Genomic DNA, 16023 nt, shown 5'->3' on the forward strand with positions numbered 1-16023 from the left:
GGAACATGTGTTGCAGAGATTCAGAACCTTACGGATGTAGCTAACTGGAGGTATGTGGATCCCGCGAATAACCCGGCGGATGACATCACTCAGGACAAGGCCTTGAAAGAGCTGGCCCAACCGCATCGATGGCACCGAGGCCCTGAGATCCTCCAACACTCAGAAGATCAGTGGCCTTCAATGCCTTCTGCTGACCCAGAGCCTGACGACAGCGAACCGAAGAAATCCGCCTTCTGCAGACATGCGTCTGTCAGTTACAGTCCTCAACTCCTATATATCACCAAGTTCAATACATGGAAAGACCTCATGAAGGCAACAACTAGATCCCTATATGGGGTGGCCGATCCACTCTCTATTTCCCCCAGTGAAGCAGCAGAATACATAGCCGCAGAGAATCTCATCCTGAAGCAAGCTCAGATGGAATTGTTTCCTGAAGAGGTCAGGGCCCTCAGGTCTATACCTTCTAACAGTCATCTGGGTCCCTTGTTTCCTGAGTATGATTCAGGACTCCTCGGAGTTGGCAGTAGACTGTGCAGAGCAGTCCACCTGGAGATGTATGCTATGAACCTTGCTATGCACCTTCCACCTCATCCCCTGACCAAGCTGCTCATTCAAGATTTCGATGAGATTCTCCTTCATCCCGGTCCAGTGAGGGTTCTGTCAGAATTGCATCGTAGATACTGGATTCTGCGTGGAAGGCCATCTGGAATTTTCAGCACGACTGTTTTCAATGCCAAACATGTCGAGTCAAACCTGAAGTTCCTAAGATGGCAGACTTTCATCCTGCTCTTCTGTGACTCTACAAACCACCCTTCTACTCTACCGTAGTGGATTGTTTCAGATTATTCAACATAAAAATCATAGATCGCAACAAAAAGAGATGGGGAGTAGTCTACAAATGCAAGACCAGCCGCTGCATCCACCTGGACCTCCTGGAGAGTCTGGATGCCGATGCCTTCCTAAAGTCTCTAAGATGCTTCTTTGCGCGTCGAGGGAAGCCTTTCAAGCTCCATTCAGATAATAGTTGGAGAACGATAACTGCGATAGGCCTTCAAAGCAATGCCCCCCCCCCCCCCCCACCCCCCCACCTGAAGGAACAGTTGGCCAAACAGAGGATAACATTCCGGTTCAACCCGCCAAGCGCGCCTGACAGAGCAGTGAAGACTGCTCTCAAGATCATATTTAACTAACAGACCGTCACTGAAACTGTGCTCCGCACTGTGCTTACGAAAGTGGAGGGACTCTTGAACACAAAACCCCTCGGGTACATCTGCTCTGATGTCGTGGAGCCAGATCCCGTCACAGCGAGCTTCCTACTCATTGGACACTACAACGCATCTCTTCCTCAGGCTTTGTATGACTCCAGTAACATCCTAGGAAAACGCCATTGGAGGCATAGCCAAGTATTTGCCCATCACTTTTAGTCCCAGCTTGTCCGTCACTAGCTGCCAAGTCTACAGGAAAGATAGAAGTGGAGGAAGGGTGGAAAGGAACTTATTGTGGATCAAGTGGTTCTCATCGTGGACCCTCAGCTCCCACAAGCTCTCTGGCCTGTTGGGAAAGTGACTCATACTTACCCTGGAGCTGATGGACGCATTAGGACTGCTGCTATTCAAGTCAAGGGTTGGACTTACCTACAACCAGTAGCCTGACTGGTGCAGCTCCCAGCCATCCTTGATGAGGATGCAGAAGTACCTGCTACCTATAACAGACTTTCTCTCTGGTTAGAATGTCTTAGCAGACATTCGGGGAGGCTGCGTATGAAAGCCTGTCCCTTTAAGAACTAAGGGATGATGTCACAGCTATCACACGCTTGCAGAGTGTTCGGTTCATTACCAAGTGCAGCTCGCCACCTACTGCTGTGAACACAAATCTCTGTTTTTGGACATTATTCCTGTCTAACCAATGTATTCACCACTGTGCGTAAATACCACAACTGTAAGTATGGTATTTGTTTCCCCAATGTTTTACTGATGAAGTTGTCAATAGTTTAAGAATATTTTTGTAATTATTACAGCATTATGTATCTCGTTTTTTATGCTAGCTATCTAACATTGTTTGCTGGCTAGTTTGATGTTGCTAGCTACTTGTATTTTCGTTTCAGTTATTGGATTATTATAGATGAGAACTGTATTATTATAGATGAGAGCTGTATATCTTGTTTTGTTATTGCTAAATGAATGTGCCTTATTTTAGTATTGATGCCATTGTATTAATGTTTATTACTTCCAGACCACATTTACATTTTACATTTACATTTACGTCATTTAGCAGATGCTCTTATCCAGAGCGACTTACAAATTGGTGCATTCACCTTATGATATCCAGTGGAACAACCACTTACAATAGTACATCTATATCTTTTTCTTTTTTTTTGGGGGGGGGGGGGGGGGGGTTAGAAGGATTACTATATCCTATCCCAGGTATTCCTTAAAGAGGTGGGGTTTCAGGTGTCTACGGAAGGTGGTGATTGACTCCGCTGTCCTGGCGTCGTGAGGGAGCTTGTTCCACCATTGGGGTGCCAGAGCAGCGAACAGTTTTGACTGGGCTGAGCGGGAACTGTGCTTCCGCAGAGGTAGGGGGGCCAGCAGGCCAGAGGTGGATGAACGCAGTGCCCTTGTTTGGGTGTAGGGCCTGATCAGAGCCTGAAGGTACGGAGGTGCCGTTCCCCTCACAGCTCCGTAGGCAAGCACCATGGTCTTGTAGCAGATGCGAGCTTCAACTGGAAGCCAGTGGAGTGTGCGGAGGAGCGGGTGACGTGAGAGAACTTGGGAAGGTTGAACACCAGACGGGCTGCGGCGTTCTGGATGAGTTGTAGGGGTTTAATGGCACAGGAAGGGAGCCCCGCCAACAGGGAGTTGCAGTAATCCAGACGGGAGATGACAAGTGCCTGGATTAGGACCTGCGCCGCTTCCTGTGTAAGGCAGGGTCGTACTCTGCGAATGTTGTATAGCATGAACCTACAGGATCGGGTCACCGCCTTGATGTTAGCGGAGAACGACAGGGTGTTGTCCAGGGTCACGCTGAGGCTCTTAGCACTCTGGGAGGAGGACACAATGGAGTTGTCCACCGTGATGGCGAGATCATGGAAAGGGCAGTCCTTCCCCGGGAGGAAGAGCAGCTCCGTCTTGCCGAGGTTCAGCTTGAGGTGGTGATCCGTCATCCACACTGATATGTTTGCCAGACATGCAGAGATGCGATTCGCCACCTGGTTATCAGAAGGGGGAAAGGAGAAGATTAATTGTGTGTCGTCTGCGTAGCAATGATAGGAGAGACCATGTGAGGATATGACAGAGCCAAGTGACTTGGTGTATAGCGAGAATAGGAGAGGGCCTAGAACTGAGCCCTGGGGGACACCAGTGGTGAGAGCACGTGGTGTGGAGACGGATTCTCGCCACGCCACCTGGTAGGACCGACCTGTCAGGTAGGACGCAATCCAAGAGTGAGCCGCGCCGGAGATACCCAACTCGGAGAGGGTGGAGAGGAGGATCTGATGGTTCACAGTATCAAAGGCAGCAGATAGGTCTAGAAGGCTGAGAGCAGAGGAGTGAGAGTTAGCTTTAGCAGTGCGGAGAGCCTCCGTGACACAGAGAAGAGCAGTCTCAGTTGAATGACCAGCCTTGAAACCTGACTGATTTGGATCGAGAAGGTCATTCTGAGAGAGATAGCAGGAGAGCTGGCCAAGGACGGCACGTTCAAGAGTTTTGGAGAGAAAAGAAAGAAGGGATACTGGTCTGTATCCTGCCTGTTTGGCCCTGTCCGGGGGTATCATCGGATGGGGCCACAGTGTCTTCTGATCCCTCCTGTCTCAGCCTCCAGTATTTATGCTGCAGTAGTTTATGTGTCGGGGGGCTAGGGTCAGTCTGTTACATCTGGAGTATTTCTCTTGTCTTATCCGGTGTCCTGTGTGAATTTAAATATGCTCTCTCTAATTCTCTCTTTCTGTCTTTCTCTCGGAGGACCTGAGCCCTTGGACCATGCCTCAGGACTACCTGGTATGATGACTCCTTGCTGTCCCCAGTCCACCTGGCCGTGCTGCTGCTCCAGTTTCAACTGTTCTGCCTGCGGCTATGGAACCCTATGATTATTATTATTTGACCATGCTGGTCATTTATGAACATTTTAACATCTTGACCATGTTCTGTTATAATATCCACCCTGCACAGCCAGAAGAGGACTGGCCACCCCTCATAGCCTGGTTTTGGCCTTTCTAGGGAGTTTTTCCTAGGGAGTTTTTCCTAGCCACCGTGCTTCTTTCACATGCATTGCTTGCTGTTTGGGGTTTTAGGCTGGGTTTCTGTACAGCACTTCGAGATATCAGCTGATGTACGAAGGGCTATATAAATACATTTGATTTGATTTTTGATTTGATCTGTAGTTGTTGACATCGGAGGGATCGAGTGTAGGTTTTTTGAGAAGGGGTGAAACTCTCGCTCTCTTGAAGACGGAAGGGACGTAGCCAGCGGTCAAGGATGAGTTGATGAGCGAGGTGAGGTAAGGGAGAAGGTCTCCGGAAATGGTCTGGAGAAGAGAGGAGGGGATAGGGTCAAGCGGGCAGGTTGTTGGGCGGCTGGCCGTCACAAGACGCAAGATTTCATCTGGAGAGAGAGGGGAGAAAGAGGTCAAAGCATATAGGGCAATGTGAGCAGGACCAGCGGTGTCGTTTGACTTAACAAACGAGGATCGGATGTCGTCGACCTTCTTTTCAAAATGGTTGACGAAGTCATCCGCAGAGAAGGAGGAGGGGGGAGGGGGAGGAGGATTCAGGAAGGAGGAGAAGGTGGCAAAGAGCTTCCTCGGGTTAGAGGCAGATGCTTGGAAGTTAGAGTGGTAGAAAGTGGCTTTAGCAGCAGAAACAGAGGAGGAAAATGTAGAGAGGAGGTCCGCAGGGAGGCTAGTTTTCCTCCATTTCCGCTCGGCTGCCCGGAGCCCTGTTCTGTGAGCTCGCAATGAGTCGTCAAGCCACGGAGCAGGAGGGGAGGACCGAGCCGGTCGGGAGGATAGGGGACATAGAGAGTCAAAGGATGCAGAAAGGGAGGAGAGGAGGGTTGAGGAGGCAGAATCAGGATTTACATTGTATATGGTAAATGGACAGTTAATTGTTTAATCATAGCTGAGTGACATGGCACAGAATTGCAAACATTGTTCATTTCTTATCAACATTCGATAACCCTGATCTAAGGAATTGTCTCTCTCACAATCTTTCTAATAGGAGTACAATCTGCTCACTCAATCAGTGTTTAAATTCCAGAGGCACCGCCCTCTACTTTGGTAGGGGGTTAAGGCAGGGTTTCCTAAATTCGGCCCTCGGCACACTAAGGAGTGCACGTTTTGGTTTTTGCCCTAGCACTACACATCCGATTTAAATAATAAAGTAATCATCAAGATTTGATCATTTGAATCAGCTGTTTAGTGATAGATAGGGCAAAAACCAAAACGTCACGAGGACCGAGTTTGCGAAACGCTGGATCAGGGTTAGAATGGGGCTCCCGAGTGGTACAGTGGTCACTGGCACTGCATCTCACTGCTAGAGGCGTCACTACACACCCTGGTTCGATTCCTGCCGGGATAGGGAGTCCCATAGGGTGGGGCACAATTGGCTCAGTGTGGGTCGTCATTGTAAATAACAATTTGTTCTTAACTGACTTGCTTCATTTAATAAAAAATAAAAGGGTAGGGACGTCCGAAGGATCCCGGATAGCGCAACCATTTATTTATCACGGCCTGAGGGCGGATACCCTTTGCGCATCATCATCAAGCATGCGCGCAAGCTGACAGTAGAGACAACATGGCGTAACGAAGGAAGCAAGAGTACAAAGAAAAAAAGCGGAGGGAGACACAATAGAAAAAAGTTTAGTTCGAGTCTTGAAGACTGTAACATTTCAAAGTATAGGGATGGACCCCCGTCTAAAGTTAGATTCGAGGTTTTGATAGTGAATTTTCACCCTGGAATACACTATAAACTACTTGGTGCAAATAGGAGCGAATGTTGATAACGTTACAGGTAAGATTATTTACCTTCGCTAAATGTTAGCTCGCGAGCTAGCTAACGTTAGCTTTTTAGCGAGCAATCTGCTACACGTTAGCTACAAAGCAGCCTGTTTTGACTGGAAGAAAACTACGCATTTATCTGGCAATGCAAGTACCTCCGGTAGACCTTTTCAACTGAGTAGGACACGAACTCATGTCAACTATTTTGAGCATGGCTATGGAAATGAGCTGGCATGAACTTAATTTAGCTTGCGTGCTAGTTTTCTGATAGGTAGCCTACAATTATCCCGGGTTACTGCTAGCTATCGGAAATGTAATAAAGAGGACGACAATTTTTGGCAAGCTGCCAGGACTTTGAAGATATGTTGTTGGCTAGTTTCTTACACATACAAAATTATGGACGTCAAAGTTGTTTTAAAATAACCGTGCAGCGTCCCGTGCAGTAAAGTAATTGAACGTTTCATGTATCACGAGCTTGTTACAAAGTTTAGTAATTTACGAAGAACTTGCTAAATAAAATATTACAATCGCCACAGCAACTTTACGTTCCATCAAGTTTGGCTTCCAGTAGGTTGTATTGCATTGCTTAAACAAACCCTTTGTGTGACATATTAGCCACGTACACTGTTATTGATCAGGCGCTAGGATGTTGTCGACCCGGGATATCAGATATCTATGGCAAGTGTATAAAAACAGCTGGATGGACAGCTTTGTCTTGACATCGTGAAAATTACTGTAACTACAATGGTAGGGTGATAAAGTATGTTATACACAGGATGGAATAATGCAGAGATGTAATAGAGGAAGTATTTGTATGTTTCATTAGGCAGCTGAACATTGTGGTTGTAAACAACTTTACATTATGGGCAACTCTACAGCAATATTACAAGATACTGTTGTTTTTCTGCTCAGTTGCCTCATCCACTGTTGTCTCCAACATCATGCACTTGCTTGTCTAGCCTTCTGTAGCCTAGTGTTTCCCGACAGAGGTCTTTGGAAACACCCAGCTAGCCCATTCCACATATTTGTTCAATTCTACCACCAGCACACCTGATTCATCTTGACTAGTTGCATCAGGTGTGGTGGAAATGAACATGTGTGTGGGGGGCCCAAAGACTGAGTTGCAGCCTATGTGAGACAGCATTATAATCTAGTGGTCCCTCCAATGTTGCACTTCTTGGCACCATCTGGTAACCTTTGTGGTTACCTCAAATACAGCAACATTTGTTTATTTAACCGTTACAGACCAATATCCATCCTGCCCTGCCTTTCTAAAGTCTTCGAAAGCCAAGTGAACAAACAGATCACCGACCATTTCGAATCCAACCGTACCTTCTCCGCGATGCAATCCGGTTTCAGAGCTGGGCACGGGTGCACCTCAGCCACGCTCAAGGTCCTAAACGATATCATAACCGCCATCGATAAAAGACAGTACTGTGCAGCCGTCTTTATCAACCTGGCCAAGACTTTCGACTCTGTCAATCACCGTATTCTTATCGGCAGACTCAACAGCCTTGGTTTCTCTAATGACTGCCTCGCCTGGTTCACTAACTACTTCTCAGACAGAGTTCAGTGTGTCAAATCGGAGGGGCTGTTGTCCGGACCTCTGGCAGTCTCTATGGGGGTGTCACAGGGTTCAATTCTCGGCCGACTCTTTTCTCTGTATATATCAATGTCGCTCTTGCTGTGGGTGATTCTGTGATCCACCTCTACGCTTACTACACCATTCTGTATACTTCTGGCCCTTTTAGACACTGTGTTAACAAACCTCCAGACGAGCTTCATACAACACTCCTTCCGTGGACTCCAAATGCTCTTAAATGCTAGTAAAATGAAATGCATGCTCTTCAACCGATCGCTGCCCGCACCCGCCCGCCTGACTAGCGTCACTGCTCTGGACCGTTCTGACTTAGAATATGTGGACAACTATAATACCTAGGTGTCTGGCTAGACTGTAAACACTCCTTCCAGACTCATATTAAGCATCTCCAATCCAAAATTAAATCTAGAATCGTCTTATTTCGCAACAAAGCCTCCTTAACTCATGCTACCAAACATACCCTCGTAAAACTGACTATCCTACCGATCCTTGACTTCGGCGATGTCACTTACAAAATAGCCTCCAACACTCTACTCAGCAAATTGGATGCTGTCTATCACAGTGCCATCCGTTTTGTCACCAAAGCCCCATATACTACCCACCACTGCGACCTGTATGCTCTCGTTGGCTGGTCCGCGCTATGTATTTGTTGCCAAACCCACTGGCTCCATGTCATCTATAAGTCTTTGCTAGGTAAAGCTCTGCCTAATCTCAGCTCACTGGTCACCATAGCAACACCCACCCGTAGCACGCGCTCCAGCAGGTATATTTCACTGGTCATCCCCAAATCCAACACCTCATTTGGCTGCCTTTCCTTCCAGTTCTCTGCCAAGTCAATGACTGGAACGAATTACAAAAATCACTGAAGTTGGAGACTTATATCTCCCTCACTAACTTTAAGCATCAGCTGTCAGAGCAGTTTACCGATCGCTGCAGCTGTACACAGCTCATCTGTAAATAGCCCATCCAACTAACTACCTACCTCATCCCATATTTGTTTTTGTTTTTCTACTCTTTTGCACACCAGTATTTCTACTTGCACATACTCATCTGCACATCTCACTCCAGTGTTAATTGCTAAATTGTAATTACTTTGCCACTATTGGCCTATTTATTGCCTTACCTTCTTACTTCATTTGCACGCACTGTATACAGAGTTTTCTATTGTGTTATTGACTAAGTTTGTTTATCCCATGTGTATCCCATGTGGTGTTTGTCGCACTGCTTTGCTTAATCTTGGCCAGGTCGCAGTTGTAAATGAGAACTTGTTCTCAACAGCCAGTGTAATCCCGTGGCGCGATATTCAAATACCTTAGAAATGCTATTACTTCACTTTCTCAAACATATGACTATTTTACACCATTTTAAAGACAAGACTCTCGTTAATCTAACCACACTGTCCGATTTCAAAAAGGCTTAACAATGAAAGCAAAACATTAGATTATGTCAGCAGAGTACCCAGCCAGAAATAATCAGACACCCATTTTTCAAGCTAGCATATAATGTCACATAAACCAAAACCACAGCTAAATGCAGCACTAACCTTTGATGATCTTCATCAGATGACACTCCTAGGACATTGTTATACAATACATGCATGTTTTGTTCAATCAAGTTCATATTTATATCAAAAACCAGCTTTTTACATTAGCATGTGACGTTCAGAACTAGCATACCCCCCGCAAACTTTCGGTGAATTTACTAAATTACTCACGATAAACGTTCACAAAAAACATAATTATTTTAAGAATTATAGATACAGAACTCCTTTATGCACTCGCTATGTCCGATTTTAAAATAGCTTTTCGGTGAAATTACATTTTGCAATATTCTGAGTAGATAGCCCGGCATCACAGGGCTAGCTATTTAGACACCCACCAAGTTTAGCCCTCACCAACGTCAGATTTACTATAAGAAAAATGTTATTACCTTTTCTGTTCTTCGTCAGAATGCACTCCCAGGACTTCTACTTCAATAACAAATGTTGGTTTGGTTCAAAATAATCCATAGTTATGTTCAAATATCCTCTGTTTTGTTCGTGCGTTCAAGACACTATCCGAAAGAGTTAAGAAGGGTGACGTGCCCGACGCGTTTCGTGACAAAAAAAATCTAAATATTCCATTACCGTACTTCGAAGCATGTGAACCGCTGTTTAAAATAAATTTTTATGCCTTTTTTCTCGTAAAAAAGCAATAATATTCCGACCGGGAAACCGTGTTTTAGTTCAAAGAGAGAGAAAATAAAAACATGGGGTCGCCTCGTGCACGCGCCTCAGTCTCATTGTCCTCTGATAGACCACTTACCAAAGGCGCTAATGTTTTTCAGCCAGGGGCTGCCTCGACATCATTCAGCTTTTTCCCGGGTTCTGAGAGCCTATGGGAGCTGTAGGAAGTGTCACGTTACAGCAAAGATCCTACATTTTCAATAAAGAGCGTCAAGAAGCCCAAGGAATGGTCAGAGAGGGCACTTCCTGTACAGAATCTTCTCAGGTTTTTGCCTGCCATATGAGTTCTGTGATACTCACAGACACCATTCAAACAGTTTTAGAAACTTTAGGGTGTTTTCTATCCAAAGCCAATAATTATATGCATATTCTAGTTTCTGGGCAGTAGTAATAACCAGATTAAATCGGGTACGTTTTTTTATCCGGCCGTGTAAATACTGCCCCCTAGCCCTAACAGGTTAAATAAAGTTGAAATAAAAAAATAACAAATTCTTATTTACATTGATGGCCTAGGAACAGTGGGTTAAACTGCCTTGTTCAGGGGCAGAACGACAGATTTTTACCTTGTCAGCTCGGGGATTCAATCTAGCAACCTTTCGTTACTAGTCTAATGCTCTAACCACTAGGCTACCTGCCGCCCCGCATTCCCACGTTCTCTTGTCTCACCGTTTTTGGTGACCACAGACACCCTCAACTTATTCTGGGATAGTGTTTTTATTGAATTGCTCTTTCCATGTTGATAGAAAACTCCTGTATATTACCATGACATGTGTTTGATGTATTACATTGACCCTTGTGGAAACCCTAACAGTGTTCGCAGTGTCAAGCCATAGGCCTATTATCTTGTCAAGTGGCCCCATTATTGAAATTACTGTTATTCCCGTTGGGTACCCCGCTATTGCATTGACTGGGTTGGAGGACTGTCAAGTGTTTGGTCTCTCTATGATGTATCGTTAGCTTGTTGCCTTGAATTGAACTAAGTTGATGAAAAATGTTTCCCACGCGTAGGTGAATGAATGTGTGAGAATTATACTAAGGACAACATCAACAATGAGAGAGGGGACCAGGCCAGCCAACAAGACGGTGTCCCAAATGACACTTTATTCCCTACAGAGGCATTGTCTCTGGTCGAAAGTAATGCTTTATATAGGAACTAGGGTGCCATTTGGGACGAAGTCCAAGGGTCCTTGACTGCCAACGTCTGGCTTCCCCTTGCTCTTTCAGTCTTCATTTGCATGAAGAAAAAAAAACCTGCATTTAGAAATACGTTTTCATTTTCCTCTCATTCTCTGTTGCGTGGTGATACAGGGCAACCATTGAGAGGGAGAGAGATGAGTATGATTTAACACTAACAAGAAGCTCATTCAGTTGTCTTTTATTTGTCAGGTTTTTAATTGAGTAGGCAAATATAGTCAACAATGGTACTGTGGCGCTGTGAATCCAAGATGGAGGAGACCATTACACTATTGTTCAAAAGTTTGGGGTCACTTAGAAATGTCCTTGTTTTTGAAAGAAAAGCAAATTCTTTGTCTTAAAATAACATCAAATTGATCAGAAATACAGTGAATACATTGTTAATGTTGTAAATGACTATTATAGCTGTAAACGGCTGATTTGTTATTGATTAAAAAAACTACTTTTTATGGAATATCTCCATAGGCGTACAGAGGCCCTTTATCAGCAACCATCACTCCTGTGTTCCAATGGCATGTTGTTAGCTAATCCAAATGTATCACTTTAAAATGCTAATTGATCATTATAAGCCATTTTGCAATTATGTTAGCACAGCTGAAAACTGTTATGCTGATTTTAAAGAAGCAATAAAACTGGCCTTTAGACTAGTTGAGTATCTGTAGCATTTGTGGGTTCGATTACAGGCTCAAAATGGTCAGAAACAAAGATCTTTCTTCTGAAACTCGACAGTCTATTCTTGTTCTGAGAAATGAAGGCTATTCCATGCCAGAAATTGCCAAGAAACTGAAGATCTCGTACATTGCTGTGTACCTGTCCCTCACAGTAGAGGTCGATTGATTAATTGGAATGGCCGATTAATTAGGGACGATTTCAAGTTTTCATAACAATCGGTATTTTTGGCCACCGATTTGCCGAAATGTTATTTATTTTTTAAAATTTATATCTATTTTTTTATTTTTTAAATTAGTTTTTATTTAGAATTTGATTGTTTTTTTAATTCTTATTTGTTTTTTTAATACATATTTTTTAACTAGGCAAGTCAGTTAAGAACACATTCTTATTTTCAATGACGGCCTAGGAACAGTGGGTTAACTGCCTTGTTCAGGGGCAGAACGACAGATTTTTACCTTGTCAGCTTGGGGATTCAATCTTGCAACCTTACGGTTAACTAGTCCAACGCTCTAACCACCTGCTTTACATTGCACTCCACGAGGAGCCTGCCTGTTACGCTAATGCAGTAAGAAGGTAAGTTGCTAGCTAGCATTAAAGTTATCCTATAAAAAACAATCAATCATAATCACTAGTTAACTACACATGGTTGATGATATTACTAGTTTATCTAGCCTGTCCTGCGTTGCATATAATCGATGCGGTGCGCATTCGCGAAAAAGGACGGTCGTTGTTCCAACTTGTACCTAACCATAAACATCAATGTCTTTCTTAAAATCAATACACAAGTATATATTTTAAGCGTCCCACCCTTGTCAACAGCCAGTGGAATTGCGTGACGCGAAATACAAATACCTCAAATGCTATAACTTCAATTTCTCAAACATATGACTATTTTACACCATTTTAAAGACGAGACTCTCGTTAATCTAACCACATTGTCCGATTTCAAAAAGGCTTTACAGCGAAAGCAAAACATTACATTATGTCAGGAGTACCCTGCCAAAAATAATCGCACAGCCATTTTCAAAGCAAGCATATATGTCACAAAAACCAAAACCACAGCTAAATGCAGCACTAACCTTTGATCTTCATCAGAGGACACTCCTAGGACATTATGTTATACAATACATGCATGTTTTGTTCATATTTATATCAAAAACCAGCTTTTTACATTAGCATGTGATGTTCAGAACTAGCATACCCACCGCAAACTTCCAGTGAATTTACTAAATTACTCACGATAAACGTTCACAAAATACATAACAATTATTTTAAGAATTATAGATACAGAACTCCTTTATGCAATCGCGGTGTCAGATTTGAAAATAGCTTTTCGGCGAAAGCAAATTTTGCAATATTCTGAGTACATAGCCCGGCCATCACGGCTAGCTATTTTGACACCCACCAAGTTTGTGGCTCATCAAACTCTGAATTACAATTAGAAAAATTGCATTACCTTTGCTGCTGTTCGTCAGAATGCACTCCCAGGACTTCTACTTCAACAACAAATGTTGTTTTGGTTCCAAATAATCCATAGTTATATTCAAATAGCGCCGTTTTGTTCGTGCGTTCAGGTCACTATCCGAAGGGTGACGCGCGAGCGCATTTCGTGACCAAAAAAATGTCAAAATATTCCATTACCGTACTTCGAAGCATGTCAAACGCTGTTTAAAATCAATTTTTATGCTCTTTTTCTCATAAAATAGCGATAATATTCCAACCGAGCAACGTATTCATTCAAAGAGAGAAAGAAAAACATGGAGAATTCACATGAATGCGCATCTCCAGTGTCACTGTCCCCAGGCTGACCACTCACAAATTCTCCTGCTGTTCTTTGCCCAGAGACAGCAGACACCCCATTCCACTTTCTGGCGCCTTCTGAGAGCCAATGGAAGCCTTAAAAAATGTCACGTTACAGCAGAGATGCTGTATTTTCGATTGAGATGCAACAGAAGGACAACAAATTGTCTGACAGGGCACTTCCTGTATGGAATCTTCTCAGGTTTTGGCCAGCCATATGAGTTCTGTTATACTCAGACACCATTCAAACAGTTTTAGAAACTTTAGGGTGTTTTCTATCCAAATCAAACAATTATATGCATATTCTAGTTTCTGGGCAGGAGTAATAACCAGATTAAATCGGGTATGTTTTTTTATCCGGCAGTGAAAATACTGCCCCCTATCCTAAACAGGTTAAATAGTACCCGCAAAACACCAGTCTCAACGTCAACAGTGAAGAGGCGACTCCGGGATGCTGGCCTTCTTAGACTAGTTGAGTATCTGGAGCATCAGCATTTGTGGGTTAGATTACAGGCTTAAAATGTCAGGAAACAAAGATCTTTCTTCTGAAACTCGACAGTCTATTCTTGTTCTGAGAAATGAAGGCTATTCCATGCCAGAAATTGCCAAGAAACTGATGATCTCGTAAGTTGAAAAATGTAGCAACACAATGGAAAAATATGATGTATTAAAGCTAGAATCCTTAATTTTTCTAGGCACACGGGTGTTGCAAAATAAAAATGTCAGGTCACGCAGGTAAATATTTTGGGGCATATGCGAGTAAAATGGTTACACTGTAGAAGATCTGGCTATAGCCCTAATCCAATAACATCATCAGTCTATAGCCTAAACACTTTAGTACTATTTTCTGCTTGGTTGGAATATGAGCTCCTCCTGACAGGAAAAGACTCCTGAACCCAGGTCCTGCTGTGAAGGCCAGGACATCCAGTATTCTCTCTGTGCTCCTCCACTCACATGATGGGTATCTATTGAGTTGGGCATGGGTTTACTATTGTTATGGAATTAGATCTCACAGGGGAATGTGTTTGACTTCCACGCTAGCTAGCGGGTTCCTTCCAGGCAGTCAGTCAATGCTTTCATTCTGACTCTCTCGCAACAAAATATGTAGGCCTATGCTATGTCAAGTATTTATTGGAAATGCATTTATTTACTCAGGTGTCAATTTACACTTTGCTAAGGCCCACCTTCCTTGGTTACCTCAGACATCAGTTTCCCGTGAAGCCCTATTCCCCATTCAACCGCTGGCAAAATCCCTCTCACAATGATCTCAAACTGTTTTTAATACACAATAAAATTAAACTATCTGTTGCTAATCAGGAGACTCTCGGGTATGTTGTGGTGGACTGTCATTACAATTGCTTCAAGGGAACCTGGTCAAATGGTTGTAGTGTAGCTAGCACCTGGATGTCTCTAATCACTGTTGGCATGCAGCCAAAGTTACTAACCACTTTTGGAGCTAACTAACTAGTGCTCTCATCGTATCCTGATGTCAACAGCAGATGAGTGTTATTCATAACATGGCTAATTTAGCTAATATTTTTTTTTGGGGGGAAGTTATATTAACTGGCTAGCTAGCAGTTAGGTGGTCAATAAGGGAAAGGGGGATACCTAGTCAGTTGTACAACTGAATGCATTCAACTGAAATGTCTTCCACATTTAACCCAATCCTTCTGAATCAGAGAGGTGCGGGTCTGCCTTAATTGACATCCACGTCAATAAGACAGAGCTATCTATAATTGTCTGTTGTTTTAGTTCTTAGGCTGTTCTGTACGATTCAACTTTGCAGATGTTTTTATTTCTGTTTATTTCCGGGGAACGCTAGGCTAATTTGTTTAAACAGGGTTTATTTCATGTTTATGATGAGATCCTTTGTCTAACAGGCTGTCTAAGCTAATACTCAAATCTCCTATTAGCTTAAGGTCGCAGTTGTTCTCAACTGGCCTACCTGATTAAGAGTGTGCTCCTAATCTCAGCTCGTTACCTGCATAAAAGACACCTGGGAGCCAGAAATCTTTCTGATTGAGAGGGGGTCAAATACTTATTTCCCTCATTAAAATGCAAATCAATTCATAACATTTTTTACATGCGTTTTTCTGGATTTTTATGTTATTCTGTCTCTCACTGTTCAAATAAACCTACCATTAAAATTAGACTGATCCTTTCTTTGTCAGTGGGCAAACGTACAAAATCAGCAGCGGATCAAATACTTTTTTCCCCCCACTGTATGTAGTGATTCTGCCAACACAGCCAGATATGTACGCTGTCTTGTACCCTTAAATTTTTTCAACTGTGTCATATTTGATGATTAAAATCGGACTTTATTAATAATGAGTAATCCAGGAATGTCATGAGAACTCGAGAAAATCTGAGAGCCCTGGTCACACCACTGACCGGGTCGCAGGGGGCGGAGGTTAAGAGGGCACCACACACACCTGAAAGCAACACAAAACTAACCCCCAGAGAATCAATAGTGACAAACACAAATATGGGGCAAACACCCAGGACCAAAACCAAACACTGATTTAACAACCTGCACAATTGG

The 16023-nt window shown here is 43.5% G+C and overlaps 1 protein-coding gene across 1 annotated transcript in view; it reads left to right on the forward strand.

Annotated features, from left to right (window-relative positions):
• The first annotated feature begins 5741 nt into the window (after positions 1-5741).
• apc (APC regulator of WNT signaling pathway) overlaps positions 5742-16023 on the forward strand; it is a 60758-nt gene continuing 50476 nt past the window's right edge. Inside the window, exon 1 of the mRNA XM_014138656.3 lies at positions 5742-6004. The gene's annotated coding sequence lies outside the window, so the exon portion shown is untranslated. The remainder of the gene's footprint in view (positions 6005-16023) is intronic.

Source organism: Salmo salar, chromosome 13, assembly GCF_965601325.2.
Source record: "Salmo salar chromosome 13, fSalSal1, whole genome shotgun sequence".
NCBI classification, from domain to species: Eukaryota; Metazoa; Chordata; class Actinopteri; order Salmoniformes; family Salmonidae; genus Salmo; species Salmo salar.